The following is a 20,679-nucleotide window of genomic DNA, read 5'->3' on the forward strand; positions in this document are numbered from 1 at the left end:
GTGCCCAAGACTATGTAGACCTCAGGTTTCATTTCTCTTGGGTAAATACCTAGAAGTGCATTGGCTGGGTCATATGGTGGGTGTCCGGTTTAACTTTTGTAGAGACTGCCACACTGTTTGATAAAGTGGTGGTACCCTATTAAGACTTTCAATATTTAGCTTAAAATAATGTAAGTGAATTTGAATTAGTTTTAATTGCGCTGAGAATAGGAGCCTAAGATCATGGGACAGTGGAGCTAGAAGGAACTTGGTATTATAATCCATTTTTTTGCTTTACTGAAGAGGAAACAATGGTCCAGAAAGGTTAAGTGACTTTTACAAGGGCTTTCAGCTCACAGGGTAGTCTCTTGACTCTTTTATAAGACCCTGCAATTTGGGAGAAATTCTACTAGTTGTGTTGCAAGTTCTTAGCACGGCCTTGTGTTAGGACTGCCAAGGGCACAAATGTTCAAACTAGGCCTCGATTTGCATGTGATATGTAACTTTGGGCATGAAACATCTTTTGAAATTGGGGGAATTTTTCAGGGGATGGAGTAAAGAGCATCGAAAGGGTAATGAGAGTATAATCTACAGGAAATCATCTCTGACCACTCACAGTATCAACTGCAGTTCAACAAGCAGGTAAACTAAAAACGTGCGCTCATCAGTAATACTTGGTGCATGGAGGAGATCCACCTGTTTTCTAAACTAACTGATGCGCCCAAAGATTAAGGCTACAGAGCGATCCATTAAAAATGAAGAAAGCAGTGTGCCGAGTACCCAGCCCCTTTAGCTCACCTTTCCAGCTCCCACCTCTTATTATCATATTCATAAACATTGTCCCTAATCAGTCTACCAGAGTAAAGTTAACAAGTATGTGTGTGCACTGTCTTGAAATTGTTTTGCTAGCCTAAGAAGCTGTCAGGGTGTTGAGAAGGCTGCCGCTTTAACCAGATTTCATCTCTGTGTGTCACTGCTCATGTCAGAGTAAAAATGCACTCAGACATTAAGAGTTGTCCTGCTTTCATCAAGAGCGCCAGTCTGCCTGAGCGTCGTTCCACTTGGTTAAGCTTGTTATTTAAATTGTTAAAATTGAGACATCGGCAGTAAATTTCAGAGAAGATATAACAATTATTAGATACAAGCTGGGCTCTTGTACTTGAGAATATACCATGCCCTCCATCCACCAGCAGAATTAGCCACAAAGAGTTTACATCGGTTGCTTTAAGAAGTGTGCCCTAGAGTACTTGGATGGCATTAAATCACAGCCCATCCCCACCTAGATCATATTTCCAACTTTAAGATAGATTTGGTACCAGTCAACAGAGTGGTGGAGCATTCCCTTTTAATGCCTGTAACTCTTGAAGAGCTGAGTGAGGATTCCCAAAGCTGCCTTCTAGCTATGAGTTTTGTGTTTAGGTGACTTTATATACCGGGCAGGGGAGCCACAATCCAGAACAATGGCCCTTTGAGCGTGAGGAGAAGGAAAAGCTGGGAGGCTCTCGGAGTGACCTTGTGCTATTATTCAGTCATCCCGCTGAAATCCTAGAGGAGCACTTGACCTTGTGGTGACTGTGCCCCGTGCCACAATCTGATTGTGCCGAGACAAAGGCTAAGGGGAAGAGCTAAGTGTGAATGAAGCTTGGAATCTTCAGACGGATCATCAGAGTTCCTCTGATCCATCTTACCCAACCTCTCTTTCAGTGAAGGAACCCCAATAAGTACATGCTTATTTAATAGTTGATTCATTAGACTTTGGGTCAACACAAATCCCAAGGTTGGCTGTTGTTGTTGTTTAACGCAAATGACTCTCAAGCCAGATCTCCCCTAATCCGCACTTGTGAAAAAGATTGCTTGGACCCAACTGTTGGACTTGACATTTAGTTATGCTAAATTTCATCCTATTGATTTTGGTCCTTTATTTCTATTAATGAAATATTTAAAAATTCTGATTCTGACATTTAATGCATCAGATTTGTATAATTTTTAAATTTCTACATTTTTGTCCAAAGCGTAGAGAAATAAGAGAAGTTTTAGAGCCGAAAGAAGGCTTGGACATCATCAATCCAATGCTCTCACTTTAAAAACCAATAAACCAAGAACTAAAGGAGTTAAATAACGGTCTCAAAGTCAGACATCTAGAGAGTGGCCTTAAACCATGGGTACTCTTTGAGTATATGTTGTCTTGTTATTTGAAAAATTTACCTCTCTGTAAATGAGGTAAATTCCTCACTTTATCCATAAGACCACTCTAGGAAGCTTTGTAAACATACTTTTTAGAATCAGAAGCTGGTCTAGGTATTTCTCTCCACATCATTCCACTACCCTTAGGCATCACCTCAGATCCTTTTGCCTGAACTATCTCCCAGCCCTTGGCCACTTGTTTTGCCTGGGTTGCCACAGTGACTGTCTTTTATGGACGTAACCAGCAGTGCCTGCCTCATGCCTGTCCATGAGCTGCCCTGTGGACACTGCTGCATGATACTACTTGGAACAGCAATCAGCATCTTTGCAACGTGGAAATACAGGGGTGTGTTCATCAGGGTATTCAAGAGAAACAACCAGTGGGATATGGGTGTGAGTGTGTGTGTGTGTGAGATAAACGAATTGGCTCATCTGATCATGGAGGCTGGCGAGTCCAAAATCTCTGTGTGGGCTCAAGACCCAGGAGAGCTGACGATGCAGTTCCAGTCTGAAGGCCAGCAGGCTGTTACTGATTTAAATGTTAGTCGCATTCAAAAACACTCTCCAACTTGGGAATTCCCTGGCGGTCCAGTGGTTAGGACTCAGGGCTCTCACTGCTGAGGGCCCAGGTTCAACCCCTGGTCTGGGAACTAAGATCACACAAGCCGTGTGACCAAAAAAAACGAAACAAAACCACTCTCCAAGTTGATACATTAAATTACTCTTCACATGCGGTTAATACCCCGGGAAACAGAACTTTGACTACTGAGGTGCAGGAGTCAATGGATAAATTATTCTTCCTGACCCAGCCCCAGAAGACTGCCTGGGATGCAGTCATTCACATGGCCTCTCTGAAGACTATCTGTTCCACTGAGCGGTTAGTTGTGCATGTACTTCAGTGGAGCCCAGCTTGATATCTCATCTCCTTCCCTGACTTACTCCCCTTTCCCTCACTTTTGCTTTCCTGGGATTGCACCTCCTAGCAAAGTCTCAGCACACAAGCTTTTGCCTCAGACTCCATTTTTCTAGGACCCTGGGCTACTATACCTTCTTATCAACTAGCAAACCCCTCTCTAAACTGATTAAAGCCACGAGTCTGTTGTACAAAACATGCCCTCTCCCTAACTTTGTATCTTGCGCAAATTTCAAGAACCTCTTACTCACTGCAAAGCTTCAGTTGATTCTTTTTGATCAGTTAAAGACCTGTTGTAGATTATATACAAGCTTCGATGTCAGAAACTATTATTACTCACCACTTGTGCATAGAATCTGAACTGTAACTTCATCAGCTTGACTCACACAGCCTAAATCAATCCTCTCTGTCTAGACAAAGCAATTTAACTTCTTGGTAATTTACCAATTACAGAGCACTTATTTATTGGAGAATTCATAAGTTCAGGACATGGTGAAGGGTATGAAGAATAAAAGATATGACTTCTGCTCTCAAATTATTTACAGTCTACCAAGAATTTTTGCTTTTTGTTCCCTCCAAATTGAAAGTATACTTACCAGGTCAGACATGTGAAATATTTTTATAAATGTCTTTTGACCAAGATGTTTCCAAATTCAAATGATTCTGTCAGAGCTATTGAAAATCTTGGTGGTGATGAGCCAGCAGGTGCAAAACAGGCTCAGGGACTGGAGAGGAAAAGATGCAGTAGCTGGTGCCAGTGAAAGATCACGGGCGGGTTGAAGTTAGCCTTTTCCTCTCGTTGCTTACTGACATTTTGAAGGGACTTGAAGGGGTTAGATCCGCAGATGCTACAAAACCAGCAAGCAGTCCATAGACAATGTCGGCTCTGAAATATACAGAATAACTATTTTTTAGTGGTAGATTTATTATCCAAATTAAAACATGTTTAAGCCAGTGTTATGATTCAGTTGCATTCTCCAAAGCACATGTAGACTTATAAGATGGAGGAGAAATCTGATGGCTAAAATTAGGCTATGGAACTTTCCGGTATCTGCCTTGTATCTGGCTACCGGAGAGGAACAGATAATACAAGTTAATAACATAATTGATAGTTGGTGAAAAGTCTTTGTCTTCTTGTTACCCCATTTCAGCTTTAGATACATATCTTAGCCATTTTGTACTTTTTACCCTATTCCTACATCTGTCCAAAAAAAAAAAAAAAAAGAAAATTAAAAGATGCAGATAGACTCTCTTGAAATAAAGGACTAGACAGAAAACCTTTATGAACAATGTATTTCCTGTATTATAGAGTGCTACTGTGAAAAATTACTATAAGATCTAATATCTTCAAAAACATCCCCTTGCTCTATTACGCCTTTCGATGATTGGTCTTGACCTTTACTCACGCAAAACTCCCACTGACTTTCAATTGATTGAGCTGATTTGAGTCGAATCAGCTCAGCTACAAATGGCCCCCTCTCTATTCTGCATTCTGATTGTGTGAAGCGGTGTGTCATAATGTGGCAATGATATGTATTGGCAATCTTCTACCGCTGATTAATTGCTGGGAAAGTGATTTCTTTATAATTGTACTAGAACGCTTTTGGTGCCTGACATCATAGGGGCTTGGGCACACTGGCTCAGAAGGGCCCTGAGAAGCTGACTCAATATTTCCATCCCACCTGGAAATGATCCCAAGTCTTTGAAAATAAAAGTAGCAGTTAACATTTCTTGAGTGCTGACTTGTGCCAGGCACGTGTAAAACATTTGCGTGCACTGCCTCATCGCCTGTCATCTTCACCAGCCCCGTGAGGTGGGTGCTCTAAGCAGGTGTTTCGGCCCCATGTGGAGGCGCTGGAGACCATTTCCAGCTCAGCGCCCTAGCACTTTGTGTTTCCTCTCTCCTCCATGAGGGGAGCAACTTTGTCTGAATTAGTTATCACTCTAGCTCTAGCGTCCGGGGCAGTGACCAACACTTCACAGATGCTCAGCTACTATTGGCTGAATGATCACAAAGCCAGGTTAGTTGAGTAAGCCTGTGGCTTTGATACCCAGCGGGTGTGAAGGCTGGGCAGGGTCTCCCCTCAGAAGAGGGCAAAGGTGCTAAGGAGGGCGTGCGTGGGGCTTGGTCGGGGATAGAGACGCGCCTCCAGCATTGCTTACTTTTTCTGTGTTTGCCTCCTGCCTTGTTCTCTTATTTTTCCTCCACGCTTAGTCCCAACTCACCCCACACCTTGCAAGCATTTTCTTGCCTTAGAGCAGAAATACTTCCCCCTGGGCCGTGGGAGATGTTGAAACCAACTTCGGGTGTCTCATGACTGATGGGTACCAGTATTGCTTTGCAGGATAACCGCGAACACTGGACAGTCCAGGAAATCCAAGGAGACAGCTAACCAAAGGGACGTCAGCACCTTGAAGGCTGGACCGAGGCGGGGGTGTGCTTGACAGAGATGTCCACTGACCGCACAACTTGAAAGGTGACGTGGCTCATTACCAGGCAGTTTTCTTGGTGAGAAGTGACTAGACCCTAATGCTTCAGTGTGAGCACACTGGCTTGGGACAGTTGGTTGGTCCTAACTAAGTATGAAACCAGATACGAGACAAAATGCCAAGATGTGGGAGGGAAATTGAAAAGACCCCTTGCAGCTGCAGGGTCTGCTCGCTCTGCATTCCTGCAGGTGCACAGCAGGGCTCCAGTGTCTAAGGCCCCCACTCCCACCCCGTAAGCACATCACACTCGTCCTCCAGGTTCAAAACGCATCCTCACAGCCTTTCAAAGCACCTGACATCCTTTCAAGTTAGCTGCTACAAAGGCAAATGCAAACAGAGCGTGTTTGGGGGCATTCTGTCAGTCAGCCCTCAATCTGTATGTTCTTCCAGACACTCCCTTTCCTGCCTGATTTATTTCATATTAAAAGGGCTGTCAATCTGTATCACAGGAACAGGCTGAGAAAAAGTGAGTGATGTTTGCCGAGTGGGATTTTTGTTGTTGTTTGTTATTGTTAAAATTAATGGTCTCCTTCTCTCCGGCCACACTCCTGACTCACCCTCCATGACTCCCTTAGGACTGACTTGCCTTTCTCTGCAGGTATCTGCACATCAGAGGTATGAATTGCACGTACCAGATGCATTTACATTAGAAACGTATTTTATGAGGCTGTGGCAGACCCTTTTTTATTATCCATCAAATATATCTCTTTTTACCATCTGATGGCTTGGCAACAGGACCGTTCTTCTTTCAAACAAAATAAATGTGCCTGCAACGTGGCAGAATATTCAGCATTGAAGAGGCTTTGCCCTGGTTAACGCACATTGCATTCTGTGGACATTACGACAGGACACTAAGTATGCAATAGGCAGTTCTGGGTGGGAGTGCTTTATGGGACCAGCTGCATTATTGTTGTATGTTACGATATTGATTATTGCCTTCTCCTGTCACTTAGGCCAGCTTTTCTTACTTTTATCTGCTATTTTGGCCTGTAAATAGAATTGCTCCATCATTCTGTACTATTAATTTCTCACCAATCCTGAAGGTGCCTGATTCTTAGAGAACCAATCAGAGCCATCTTCACCTGCCATGTGAAAAACTCCCAAATTACCAAGAAACCAGAAGTCAGATTGTCTCCAGGCACAGGGTCTATTTTGAACATGCATGAAAATGACTGCGGAGCTTGTTGAAAAGCAAACTCCTGGGTCCCAACCCCAGAAATGCAGAAGGTGTGGGGCGGGGCCCGGGAACCTGCATTTTAAGTAATTGCTCAGGTGATGCGTGGAAAAAGCTGGGGGTGGGGGTGGGGTCAGGTGGGAATGATCAGGGGTTGTCAGGGAGCTGGCAGGAGGCCCTGGACTCTGTCCCAGACATCTGCTTGTGATGCAGCTGACCCAGGCTCCACCTCCTCCCTGCAGCCCTCCCCCAGGCTCCACCTCTTCCAGCTCTGCTCTCAAGTATTTCAGAGAAGCACATAACCACTTAGGAGAAAGGCCCAAATCTGAAATGATACTAAGGCTGCTCTCTCTTTTCCAAAAGAATTAGGCATATAATACAATTTTGTGATGAAGAGGTGGGAAGGAGAGGAGAGGAAGAAGAAAAATACTCTAGAATAGAAATATATGCTAAACTACTGCTCAGGAACAAAGCCCTGCAGAGGCCCTAGGAAAATGCTGCTTCAAGGAAGCAGCAGACCTCCTTCCTGGAGGATATGTCACTGGGAGACACCTGGGGCATCCAGGGAGGGTCAGGTGTGAGAAGATGTTTCTCGGCAAGGGATGCAGCACCACAAATCTGCTTTTGCTCTCAGCTAACACTTGCTGAAAGGCGGCCTCTGAAGAGGATGGGGCAGATCTGTGAGGACCCACTGGGACTTAGGAAGAAAACTCATGGAACACCTGCAGTAAAATAATTATATTAAAAACAAAAATAATAAAGACTCAAATTCATCAACTCCTAATTATTTTACTATTATATGTGCTATTGAGGTTATTTACGTCTGTTGGATCTGTCTGGCAGAAATGCTATGCAGTGGTGGGCTACTCTGTGTCTTATCCCAGTTCTGCATTCAGTAATATCATCTTGGCAGCTTGAAACTGACCATGGTAGGTGTATTTACACCATGGAAATCAGCAAATACTGCAGATCAGCACTTGGTTTATTGTTTCATGGACTATCTAGACTTAAGAAAGGGTTGGAGAAAAAATTAATAATGCAGATTACACTTATAGGTGTGCTGTGTCTATAGCTGTTACATCGTGACTACCACAAAACTTTGAGGAACTATTCTTCCGGTATTCGAAAGCCATTATCTGATTGAGCAAAGAAGTCACTCGTGTCATTAACGAACGAATATAGTGCTGACATATGTCTTCGTTTTCCACTTCTGTCTTACTCATTAATGTAAATGAAAATATCAACCACTGTTTGTGCCAGAGCTACACTTCATTCATCACTTGCAACCCAGGATGGTGACGGACACAAGAGTTCATGAAAAATTGGCAAAGCCTCTGAGTACGTGGAATTATAAGTTTTACTCATTTTATTTTTATTTGTAAATTATGTGCTATGCATCCTTCAAATCAGTAAAATTTCCAATAAACCCATGCACACGTATATATACGCAGCCTCCCCTCACACCCCTTCCCCCTTTGCTGAGAGCTGGTTGTTAAAATTTACTAGCAAATCACTGCCTTAATCACACGAACACATATAAACTAGTGAATTCTTCCTTGGGAACCCCAAGGAAGGAGCAAATTTATTCAGAGGCAGTCTTATCTCATCTACTAGATAATGTGTTTCTTGAGTAAAGAGCCCATCTCTGATTCAGTCCTTTATCTGCTGTTTCGCCTAATGCAGAACCTGTATTCAGCAAGTGCTCGTAAATACTGAACTAATAGTATACAGTTATCCCTTGGTATCCACGGGGGATTTGTTCCAAGAGCCCCCCTCAGACACCAAAATCTGAAGATGCTCAAGTCCCTTATATAAAATGATGTAGGGCAGTGAGTACAGTTGGTCCTCTGTATCCGTGGGTACAGAAGACCACCTGCATCTCAACACAGGCATGCCAGCTAACGGTGAGTTGCATAAAATACCCACAGCAGGAGTAAAACACAGGAGGACCAGAAAATAGGACAAAGAAATGTAGACTCTGTGGTCCATGATAATTTGGGACTAGCAGTTAGGATAAACCTGCTCTTTTAAATATTTGCAAGAAGCTCTCGGATAATTTACACTTGGGATGGTAGCTGAGCTTGGCTCTCCATCCCTCAACCATCTTCTCTGCTTCCGGCACAATCATTGAAAGCCATCTTGTTTTGGGTGTTTTTGGTCCCGCTCTGCTGGGCCACAGGGAAGACTGCAGCTGGAATGAAGAAGGAGGGGGGAGAGGAGCCAGGGGAGGGTGAGGTTATGTTAGTTATGTTAGTGCACTCGATGTTCTTGCTAGGTGCCCGGGACTGCGCTGCATGTTAGGTATTTTAAAATAGTATTGTACATAAACCTCACGACTAGCCTTGTGAAGCCATATTGTCACACCATTTTACTTTTATTTTTTTTTAACATCTTTATTGGGGTATAATTGCTTTACAATGGTGTGTTAGTTTCTGCTTTATAACAAAGTGAATCAGTTATACGTATACATATGTTCCCATATCTCTTCCCTACCATTTTACTTTTAAGAGAACTGAGGCTTAGCGAGGTGGAATAACCTAACCAGTGGGTAGCAGAACTGGGATGCCCACCCCGCAGGCCTGGTTCCGGAGGCTGTGACAGCCAGGCTGCCTCCTAACGGAATGTAGCCTCACAATAATACAGGACTTTCTTTTCTCATGCCTCCTGGTATCCTGGCCATGGGTAATGTTGGGCTTATATTTCGGTGTTTATGAATCTGCCCCAAGAGGACACATGGGCTTTTTTTGTTTTGGTAGTGTCATGAGTCACTGGCACACTGGGAACTTCTCTGGAGCGAGAGAGGTTGCTACAGGGCTCTGCTGCTCTGGAGATGACTTAACGGCTCCTGGGCTGGGAATTTTCTTGGATTCTTTCATGGAGGTCAAGGCCTGGGCCTTGGAGGAGGAGGGAGTCATGAGGAAGTCCGTTGCATGCCAAGCTTGTCCTTAAAGCGTACGCCTCAAGTGGCTTGTTCCACTGTTTAACAATCTTTACTTCCAAGAATTACTAATTTACATCTGCCCTGAATTTCTCACCAAATTTTAGTACATTTCCCATGTTGAGGGTGCCCTGTTATCAGAGAACTCACAAAGCAGTAGTCCTTGGGGATTTTGTGGATCCTGGGTTCTGAGAAGTTCTCACGTGTGTAAGCATAGAAATGTCGTGTTCTCAGAGGACTCTGCAAGACTCCTGGCACCAAAGTTTTCACTCAAGCCAGGCCAGAAAGGACTGGCATGTGAGTGGCTCGCCATGTGAATGAGTGGTCGCTTCTCACCACACCGGTCTAATTGCAGTGTATTTCCTAATTCTGCACCGATTCCTGTGATATTTGCTGCAATGGCATGCCTTACAATGAACTCATTTGGCATTAATGTGAATGTAATGTGCTGTTCTGTAGGAGTTTCGCTGTAATTGAGCATTCATTAATGTCCATTTATTGTAAAGTGTTACAGAAAACACTTTATCGCCCACAAATTGCCAAACTGATTTCCCCCTGTGTGTGTATATATGTTATGTGTGCCGTTTAATGAGGTCCTTGTGAACTCGGGAACCCTAGTAAATATAAACTTCATATGAAGTCCCAGATCATAAATCAAGCAACTATTGCAAATGACCTTACTGTCTAAAGGTCAAATGCGCTGGGTCCCATCAAAGGACTTTGATCTTTTGTAGGGTCCAAAGACATCCCAACACTGTGTCGCAATGGCCTCATTTCAAGGGTCCCCTCAGCATGTGCATTTGCTGCGCTCTACTGGGAGCTCCCAAATTCCCTCGGTTGGCCATTTGTTACTTTTCTATCCCGACAGCTCCTCACAGGGGCAGCCACAGTCACCTCTACTGTTCACGGGAATTTTCTTCTGTGACATTTCTGAATACTAGGTGAACCAGGGCTATTTGAACCCATCCCACTTAGAAGCTAAACTCCTGTCGCAATAGTTTCAGCTAGATTTAAGATCAAAGGCAGAGGTAAAAGTCAGTGTAGCAATGCAAAGCATTAATCTCCTACGTCAGTTGTGTTCACTGTTGCTTTTTAAAAAACATTTCAATAGCTTGACATATTATTCATTTATATGCAATCAGAAGAATTTACTTTGCTTCATGCCACACATTGACCAAATGCATCATTGCAAGACTCTCTCGCTCGCTTGCTCTCTCTTTTTTCTTTTTTTTTTTTGGGGGGGGGGGTACGCGGGCCTCTCACTGCTGTGGCGTCTCCCGCCGAGGAGCTCAGGCTCCGGACGCGCAGGCTCAGCGGCCATGGCTCACGGGCCCAGCCTCTCCGCGGCATGTGGGATCCTCCCGGACCGGGGCATGAACCCGTGTCCCCTGCACCGGCAGGCGGACTCTCAACCACTGCGCCACCAGGGAAGCCTTCTTTTTTCTTTTTTTAACAAAGGTCATCTCTGTACTAAAAATAATCCCAACAAAATAAATGCTACATACCACACCCCTCACTCTTCTTTCTCCTTTTGATACCATCTTCTCTGTGATGTAACTGAGTGATTTTGCAGCAGAAAGCTCCAAAAATTAAACCTGAGCTTTCCAAATAGCTTCCTAATAACCGTTGCCCAAATCAATGGGGCTCCATGAATATTTTGACACAGTTTAAATGGGTTTGTATCCTCACCACTGAGATCTGGTGATTTAGCCTGTCAGGCTGCAAATGTGGAAATATCACCTCTCACTGAGCAAAGTCCAATATCTCATTAGAAATGAAAATAGAAGAGAAGGGAAGCACAAATGCTGTCAGTGGCGGTGAGGAAAGAAATTAAACCTCCGGAGGCCTGTATATCTTATACAAAAGATTATGCACTGCCAGGCTATATAAATCATGCCAGGGCTCTGGGGCTGCAATGGACTAGAAAATAAAAAACCATAAAAGTGTCATATTGAAATACAGTCACTGAGAATTCTTTTATGATGAGTCTAAATTCGCCTGACATTCTCGCAAATTCAGGGGCCTGCTTGGGTTGTTTATACCCGGCCTTTCTCTGTCAGTCACGAAGTCCCAGTTTCCACAGCAAATTATTCTAAACAGGGCTTATTATCAAGGCATAAAAAAGTTAAAACACAGATGGCTGGAGAGTTCCTGTTTAATTTAAATGCCCTGTGGCCCACATCAATGTGAGTCTGTCTTGTCCTAGATTTACTATCAATAAGTTGGCTGCACTTATTAGATGGCAGAGCCCTAAGATGTTGGTGGGGAGTATTTCAAATAGAATTAACATGAAGAGATGCAGAGCCGTATCCTATCATCTGTGAAATATGGAGAAGGGCAAGCCGTACATAAACAGGTATGACCACTCGTACCTGGGTCTACATGGGCCAGCGTGCCTGCACCAGGAAGGAGAGGAGTTATACCTGTTACAGGAATTAATTACAGACACAGGCTTAATTACCAGTGGCATTTTCTGCCTGGAATCAAAAAAAAATTTTTTTTAATACATGATCAGCATAATACAAGCAACTGGTGATCCAGATTTTCAGAGCAAATAAAGGAGATTTGGGCCCAGAGAACCAAGCAGGGTATATAGGAGCATTTTACGTGGGATGACACACTGCCAGTTTGTGAAAATACGGGCCGGCTCTCTCCTCGGCTGATTTATCTTTCAGCCTTGCTCGTACAACAGCCAGTCGGCTGGCAGAATTTGCTGGGTTTTTATTGTGCTCAGGACACTGCAGTGAGTGACTGGGAAGGTTGAAAAGACGCAGAGAAACCTCTGTCCTGGAGGCGAACTGTTGGGGCCCAGGGGATCTGAGCTGGGCACGGAGATGAATAGGATGCTGGATGCATCAAAAGTTGCCATTTAATGTTGCTCTTATGTGAAAGGTGCAGGGTGGCAATAGGAGAACTGGGGCTTCTTAACCACCAGCGGAGCTGGGCTGGAGCCAGACAGACCTGGGTTCAAGTCTTAACTTTGCTTTTTCCTGTGTGTGTGTCTGTGAGTCCGTGGCTAATTCTTTGCTTTCTCTGATCTTTGATTTCTCTAAGTAAAGAGAGAACAACCTGATCTGCCTCAGAGGGCACTTGTGAGAATAAAATGAAAGAATAAACGCAGGGACCTAGCATGGTGCCAGGCACAATGGAAGCCCTCGGTAACTGTGTGGTGAGCTAGTCTAACACCTGTCAGTTACGGAGAACTTTTCTGATCCACCGAAGTAACCAGTTAAACATCCACTTGGAACGAGGGACTGCAGTTCCTTGTGCCCTTAGAGCAACATTGCTCAGTCTCCTTGTGGATGCCTGGCAATGGTCCACCCACCTGTACCCCAAGTCAAACGCCTCCCCCTTCCCTCCCCAAACAAGGGTTATCTCCTTTCGGAAGTGACAGCACATCTTAACATGTGAGAGAGACCACATCGAGAGGAGGCGGCTAACTCCAGTCATGTGGCCCGACCTGCTGCCATCACTAACGGTTACTAGGTGCCTCTGCTGGACCTCCTCTGGGACCCTCCTAGGATGTCCGGTCCCATCTGGAGAAATCCCAGTTTAAATAGGCCTCATGGCGATGAACTTCTGAAGATGTCGAGGGTTCCACCCTGCTACTGGTACTGGAGTCCAGCGTGAACAATTTCCTCTTCATCCCTGACACTGGGCACTACAAAATGTCCAGCAGAACATGGCACACCAGTTCCCCATGCTGGGTGGGGGGGACTCCAGCTCCATGGAGGATAGCAAAGACCATCAAACTGCCCGCCACCGGGAAGAGAGGGCCAAACGCTTCTGCCCACTGCATCTTGGTATGAGTTGCCAAGGAAAACACAACACAGTGCGGCAGTGAATAGAACAACGCTTTTACTCACGTAGAGAGAGAAGGGAAGGAGCAAAATTAGCTCCAGTGGTGTGCATGGGTCCCTCACGGCTATCAAGGCCAGCAGGTGCCCCCGGCAGTGATACAGGGCAGCTGGCCTATGTGCATCCACTCCCACTGCAGCTGAAGGACTCTGACCCCATTTCCGTGGAGTCTGAAATACAAAGCTGAAGGCCATTCAGTACAAGCTTAAGCAGAACAAAGAAACTCATTGAGCCTAAAACAGGAAAAGATAATTCCACACAAGGTGACAAGCCCAGCACGGGCTGTGTGGCTCTCTCTCTCAGTAAGGCGGTGTCCTGGGCCCAAGGTCCATTCTCAGGTGGCTGAGCAAGGGTTGAAGACTGTGGACACAAGTCTGCCTTTCCCCACAAAATTATGCTGGGCTGCTCCCTACCTGAGTCAGACGCATTTAACGAGAAGATGTGGAAGGAGAAGCACTCCAGGCTCCGCTGTGTTTCCCGAGAAGAACAAAGTGAACGAAATCAAGGTCATCGGTTGTGACCGTGCTCATCACTCGCCTTCTCGGTCTGACTTTCAGGGAAGGCAGACCAAAGAGGAAATCTAAGACCTGGGCGGCTTCTCTTCATGCTGGCTTCTCAGGCCTGGCACCAGAAGTTCCAGCTCCACTTAAACTTTTCCCTGGATGTAAGGAAGGCAAGCAATTCAGCAAATGCTCAGCTAACTGTGGGCAACCAAAGACTCCTGAGACTTCTCTTATAAAGTTCACCCCAGTTCATGCCTCCAAAAGTCCTTGCCTCTCTGGAAAGTCAGCTTCCCTCAGGACTTGTAACTTGGCTTTGGTCAAGTAACTTTAAAATTGAATGCTATATCTCAAGATTGATAACCCAGTTAGGCATCAAGACCACATTTGTTTCCTGCCCAGCACTTTTGCAGTGGAGGAGGGATGCATGCAGAAGGCTGGAGAGGAATACCAAGGTTTCTGTGGGTGTTCTGCTCCCCAGCCAACCCCGTACACGCACACACGTACTATGCTTCCTGGCTCTCACCTTCTATTTCAGCCACCAGGCCTCTGGTTCATTGCTCTGAGGAACGGCCTGGAAAGCAGGCCCCACGGTTTCTCCATGTTGTTATCACATGGGAGGGACTGGAGAACAAGACACTAGTGGGTTTACTCTTGCGGTGGAAGCTCTGTCCCGATCCTCCTCCAAGACTGAGGTATCATCGTATTCCCACTCCCCCACCCCATGAGCTCTCCCTGCTGGTGACTTACAGCTGAATCCCTGCATCCAATGACTGGCAGTGTTGGGGGATGGAGGCCCAACCCTCTTGCCACAGCTGTGCCAACTCTGAAGGGCCGTCCCAGCTCCTGTTGGGCTGGCCAAGTCCTCTGCTGTGACTGTGGCACAGTGCAACCTTCTCTTCTGCCCAGCTCTGCTTCCCTCATGCCCACACAGGTGTGGTTCCCACTGTCCAATAAACCTCTTGCCCACAAACTCATCTTAGAGTCCGCTTCCCCAGAAACCTGATCTGTGACAACTCGGAAGTTCCCTGGGAGGAGGAATTCCTGGTGAGCAGCAAGGGAAGGAAGAATTCTGGAATGTGATAGGGAGAATACGCAAGGACAACCATCAAGAGTGATATAAATTCAATATTCAGACCTTATACCAACTTCCCCTCCCTCTTTCCTAGGTGAGTGTGGGGAGAATATAGCTATGGGTGGGATTGCAATAAAGTGTATGCTAAGGAGGCGATTGAGCCATATTTCTTCTCCTGGAATGCCATCACAGTTTGAAAAGACCGTATCTGTCAAATCCTAAAGCCTTTAATACATCTTAGGCAAGTTTCCATGTTTTGGGGAAGACTAAATATGAGCCTGTGGGGAAGTACGAGGGCTGGTTTATGAGTAGGTGGTTAAGAGATCACCTAATATATGTGATTGGAATTATAAACTTATTTATTTATTTATTTATGGCTGCGTTGGGTCTTCATTGCTGCATGTGGGATTTCTTTAGTTGAGTCGAGTGGGGGCTGCTCTTTGTTGCGGTGCACGGGCTTCTCATTGTGGTGGCTTCTCTTGTTGCGGAGCATGGGCTCTAGGCGCATGAGGTTCAGTAGTTGTGGCACGCGGGCTCAGTAGTTGTGGCTCGCAGGCTCTAGAACGCAGGCTCAGTAGTTGTGGTGCACGGGCTTAGTTGCTCAGTGGCATGCGGGATCTTCCTCGACCAGGGCTCGAACCCACGTCCCCTGCATTGGCAGGCGGGTTCTTAACCACTGCGCCACCAGGGAAGCCCGGTGATTGGAATTAAATGGTACAATTTTCTTGCATTATGTCTAAATTCCAATAGCCTTCTGGTATTTGAGTTTTGAAAAATGAATAATCTGTTATAAGTATGCAAAACAGTAGATTTATAAGTTAATAATTATCAACTATTACTTCTCAGCTATCTTGGAGCAAGACAAGTGCTTAGAAAGGGGTTGGGGTATGGGTATGTGGGTACCAGAGGCCCTGTAAGATGAAGTGGGAGGGAACAAAGAGGAGCTCTGCTTGCCTTATAATTTCTTGGCTATTATGGTAATATGAGTTAAAACAAGTGTTTCCCAAAATGTGATGCTCATAACCCTGGTGGAACCAAAAGGGATCTTAGGTGGTGTAAGAGAAAAATATTTACAGTTTTCAATCATTATGAATTTATAGTTACAGTTACCTCTTATTTTTGGCAAGTGTTTCTGGTCTTCTATTTATAGGTAGTGATATAAACTTTTCTTTTAAAATAAATTTATTTAAGTTCAAAACAAATCTATTTAAATAAAATATTTACTAATATAAGTGGCCTGCAGATATTGTAAAAATAAGTCATCACAATGGTGGTTTGTGAATATTGAAAGTTTAGATGTAAAACCTGTTGGTTCAAGGTACTAACGAGAATTAGAGAAAAAAGATTATCCAGAACATTCTGAGAACTCAGCAAATATTAAATAAAATACCGAAGGATACCATGTAGAATTCATGTCAGATTGTTCAAACTGCTTACGTGTTTCTCCTGCAAACTGCTTACATTTTTTGTTGTTGCTTTTGATATGTTCTTAACTAAACTAGTACCCACCCGCCTCCACCCCGTCCTCATGTCACATACTGTGTAAAATTGTTCTAGGACTTTTAGTCTCTAGCACACTTGCACAGTCTAAGATTTTGTCACGTATCACGCCCATGATATTATTGCCCATTAATCACACACCCAACACATATCAGGTATCATTAAAGCCCATTCATTAAACATAAAACTAGAGGATTTCAAGGGAATTTGGGAAAAAAAAAACCCAAAACTTCCCAGTCTGGAAGGTCTCCAGACTAAATATAGAAACTTGAGGCAAGTAGTGGTTTTCAAACTTTTTCAACCACAGAACATTCTGTCCAAATAAATTTTACCAGGAAACCCAAAGTCACAGGGAAAATGTGTGCAGAGCTGCTTGGTGGGTGGCAGTGCTGGGGTCGTGACAGTCCTCATGTGATGCACGGTCCCCTCCTCTCTCTCCTCGGTGTCCCCACCCCACCCACACTGACCCACCCCTGAGGCTTGGGTGATCCGTTTGAAAACCTCTGACCTGGAACCATTTTCTTTCCCTTTCTTTCCACACCTGTCATTTTGTGGCAGCAAGCTTCTATTTCATGATACGGCACAGTGATTGTATATTCTACCTGAACTACAGACCTGTCTTGATCAAGAGCCCCCCACCCACCAAAAAAGTTTGGATTTAGGGGATAAACAAACAAAAAACCTCCTAGATCGTAAACCTCACGCAGGGCCTCGAGCTACTGGCTTGTTTCTCATTGTGTAGCCCCAGTGTCTAGCAGGTCTCCCCATATACGTGGGATGAACAAATGAAAGAATGAACAGAAGAGGGAGGTTAGGCTATGATGCATTTTGAGAAATGGGATTAATGGGTCAAAGGGTGTGCACACTTTCATAACTTTCAGTGAATGAGTTATTATAAAGAGCAGCTGGGGACAGTGGGACAGGTCACAGTAATCTGTATGCAGTGAGCCCCGAGGTGATGATGCTTGGGAGAAGGTAGTGGTAGGAAAGAAAATGTGAATCCATAACAATAAGAAAAGAAACAATGCTGGTGATGGGTAGAGTTTGGGAACCTGAAAGATTTGGACCAAAAATGATTTTTGTTTCCATCATAAAGATGCTGTCTGAGGGATTAGAAATATCACAACAGCTCTTCACAAAGCTGGTCAGAAGCTTAGCTCCTGGTCTAAGTTGACAGTTACCTTAAAAGACATAATTCAGCCACATCTGTCGCTGCTTTGGGTGTGCCTTGTCATGCAGATTGAAGTAGGAAAGCCAACGCACTCAACATTTGCCTTGGTGAGTTCCCCAGTCAGAGGTGGTGATGGTCTCAGTCTTTTGGGTTGGAATGAGGATGGATAAATGAACGTTCTTAGGTCGTCGTACAAACTCTCTTCCCACGTCTCTCTGCTTCTCCACCTCTCCAAGCACTAGGTGGTTTCTGCCCTCCCCCAAACTTTCCCAGGCAACCCAGCCCTAAGAAGGCTTATCCAGCCCCTGATCACTTCTAGTCTCCTTGGGCTGTGATATTTATTTTACACCTGTCCCTGTCTGTGTGCCTCACGGGATACATGCGTGAGTTGTCTCCCTGACTGGATGAAAAGGACGCTGAGGGCAGGGTCTTACATTTCTTTATTTATTCCATAACACCTTTCCCCAGACCTCCCATGGGACAGGCACTGAGGCCATGCTGGTTGATTGAATGACACACGGATAAACTGAACAGGAGCCTGCTCCGTCTCCAGTTCACTTCTGCTCCATATTGTTTTATTGGATTATCCAGCCCATGAAAGCCCACAGCCTGGATCATGAGACAAGTTTCCCAGAAGACTGAAGGGGAACTTGATTTACTGTTCTTGGAGCTTCAAGGCAGGAACGTCCCAGGAGGGGTGACATTTCCTTGTAGAACATTCCCATCAAAGGCGTCACATGGTTATGCGTACTGACACCACTTGTTCCACGTGGAGATACACCTAAAAGCTCTACTGGTGTAATGCCACGTGGATATTTTTGGCTAAATGCCCCGAAGGGACACACTCACACGTACAGTGGGATGTGCATATCGGGGGACATAAAGACTTGGTTTTCCTGGATGGAAAAAAACTGGTAAATGAAATGATAGGGTGTTAGGGATGACATTCTCCTCCATCTGAGAAACATAATTTGAAAGTCCATGGATCACCCTTCCCAACCGATTCTCCTTGAAGGATGGATCTAAGGCAGGGAGGGGCGGGGGGTGATGGGGGAAGGGAGTACCTCGATTGGCAGAACCTGAGGGAATTAGGTCACTAAACTGGAAACAGGCATGACAGCCTCTCCTGGGCCCCTAGAACCCAGCTCCACCTCCAAGAGGCCATTGCCAGGTGGTGGGTGGGATAATCCAGCTCCCTTTCTGTCTTTCCTTCCTTCACGTGTTCTAATTCCTGTTCCTGCCCCCAAAAGATGATGGAACAGAAAAGCAGTATAAAGTTGTAGCAAAGATGGGACTTCCCTGGTGGTCCAGTGGTTAAGACTCCACGCTTCTACAGCAGAGGACACGGGTGCGACCCCCGGTTGGGGAACTAAGATCCCGCGTGGCATGTGGTGTGGCCAAAAAAAAAAAAAAAAAAAAAAAAAAATTTGTAGTGAAGAGCTCTGTCTTTAAACATGTGAGGAGGGATCCAGATCTAACTTCCTGTTACACCAGGTGGCAGGATTTTGAATAATTTGTTCAACATCTCTTAGCCTCAATGTCTTCATCTGAAAAATGATGTTGGTACTTACCTTGTAAGGTTTCTGTGAAAATAAAAAGAAATAATAGTCATAAAACTCTTAGCACAGTGACTGATGTGTAGGAAGTGTTCATGAAGTATATTTACTCAGCAAATATTTATTAAGCACTTATGTACCCAGCATTGTTCTAGGCACCTGGGTCACATCAATGGACGGTAGCTCTTATTATGGGATCCTAGTGGGGTGGGCAGACGGTGGGGTCAGGGAGAAGCTTGGCTGAGCTAGTGTTGTGATAACCTCAATGTACTACTTCTACAGAAATTCCAGAGGGAGCAGTGGGAGGGGGAAAAAGAGGGCCCACATTATTGCCCGCACTCTGAGAGAGACCCTGAGTCCCTTCCCCACTGGGAGCTGGCCCTCTGTAACAAAAAACTCCCACAGTTGCGTCTAGTGCCTGGGTCTCCTCTCCTCTCATGGGGGGTATCCAGTGACGTAGTAGAGTGCATTTCCCTTCTCTGCTTCCAAGTTGGGTCAGCTCCAGCTACCCATCCCCTGGAACCTGCTCTGGGCCTTTTCTCCATGCTCCGGGTCTCAGTAGTACTGCCAGAAAATTGAGTTTAGATAAGGGTGGAATCTTACTCACACTTCACCTGGACGTGGTTTCCAGACCTTTTTCTGTCTTCCAGTCTTTCTCCCCACTTGCCTTCCACATCTGGCTGGTGAACTGCAGGGCTAGCCACTCCCACCGTTACGATTTTAACCCGGAAGAGACTCAAGGACAGAGGGGATCGTGTGGAAATTAGGGTGGCACATTCATGAACATGGGCTGTTCTTTGGAACCAACAACCATAAAAAGGCATGGACAAAATAACTATATTTTGAGCCACAGATCGGCCACATCCCAGCGGGAGATGTTTTGCTTGTTGGAGAGTAAGGATGTAGTTTCCATGTCTATCACAGGTGGGAAACCAGCCAACCCAATGCTGTTCTCAGTTCCTTTCTGTCTGGGGACATCTGTGCAGCCTTACCGTTCCTACGACAGAGGTAGGAAAGTCCCTTCCTAACACTGGCCAGCTTGTATTCGCAGAGCTCCAGGAGACAGGCTTTTTTAGGTTTTCCTGACTGCTCCTGGAGCTTGGTTTCAAAGGTCTCCTATTGTCTAGCCTCCCACAGGCCCCGCAGCAACAGAGATTTAGAGCAGTCCACACTGAAAGAACAATTGCTGGGGCCCATGGGAGCCTGGGGGCCTCTTACTGGTAGGAGGAGAATTTGCATCTTGAATCATTACACACAGGAAGGGCTGAGGTCCTCAGACAAGGTGATTTTCTTGAGCACATCACAGCATTAGGTATAGGTTTGGAACACGTTGAGATCTCC

The 20,679-nt window shown here is 45.2% G+C and overlaps 1 protein-coding gene across 1 annotated transcript in view; it reads left to right on the forward strand.

Moving 5' to 3' along the window:
- LOC109548554 (uncharacterized) overlaps positions 1 to 20,679 on the forward strand; it is a 267,207-nt gene that overhangs the window by 81,705 nt on the left and 164,823 nt on the right. The window contains exon 3 of the mRNA XM_073809761.1: positions 5,422 to 5,553. The gene's annotated coding sequence lies outside the window, so the exon portion shown is untranslated. The remainder of the gene's footprint in view (positions 1 to 5,421; positions 5,554 to 20,679) is intronic.

Source organism: Tursiops truncatus, chromosome 9, assembly GCF_011762595.2.
Source record: "Tursiops truncatus isolate mTurTru1 chromosome 9, mTurTru1.mat.Y, whole genome shotgun sequence".
Classification (NCBI taxonomy): Eukaryota; Metazoa; Chordata; class Mammalia; order Artiodactyla; family Delphinidae; genus Tursiops; species Tursiops truncatus.